Source organism: Sinocyclocheilus grahami, unplaced genomic scaffold, assembly GCF_001515645.1.
Source record: "Sinocyclocheilus grahami isolate Dianchi unplaced genomic scaffold, SAMN03320097.WGS_v1.1 scaffold3863.1, whole genome shotgun sequence".
In the NCBI taxonomy this organism is placed as follows: Eukaryota; Metazoa; Chordata; class Actinopteri; order Cypriniformes; family Cyprinidae; genus Sinocyclocheilus; species Sinocyclocheilus grahami.
The window spans coordinates 8,139-8,695 of NW_015508907.1; the positions used below are offsets into that span (position 1 = coordinate 8,139).

Here is a 557-nt window from a genome sequence, read left to right on the forward strand (position 1 = left end):
CAGGAACCCATGAATAGTACAACATATCATTGTTTGCTTCATTTCACGATACGCAGACACCCCTTTAAATACAATTGATCATTCTGTCAATCGTAATTGGGTGACTTCTTTCAAACTTTAGAGGGTTGAATATGGGTTCATAAAAAGTGAGGAAATGAGTGACAGTAATGTGGGGCAAATGTTTACCACTTTATACAGGTATATTTATATGTCTTTTTTCTTATTAATTTTGATCACAACAGAGATTATATCTGAAGACCCCATGAAATGGTTGAATGAATTTTCTTATTGTCAAGAAGACACTCCTCCCCTCATGTCTGTACTGTCTCCTTCAGTCAAATGCACGTATAAAGGCATATAGATGGATATAAACCTATTAAACATGGGGTCTCTACCATACAAACTTTTAGATGATGATGAGGGTGGAAATGTGTCTTAGTGTAGCTCACTGTTATCAATGTAGAGATATTGAGACTAGACTACACCTAGCAATGCTATGGCATATCCACAAGAAATTAAAGCTTACCGTTTTCCAAACAAGTTAAAGAGGCGTTTGT

At 35.9% G+C, this 557-nt stretch overlaps 1 pseudogene; it reads right to left on the bottom strand.

Annotated features, from left to right (window-relative positions):
• Positions 1-557, bottom strand: part of LOC107576523 (cholesterol 24-hydroxylase-like) — a 6,848-nt pseudogene that overhangs the window by 5,715 nt on the left and 576 nt on the right.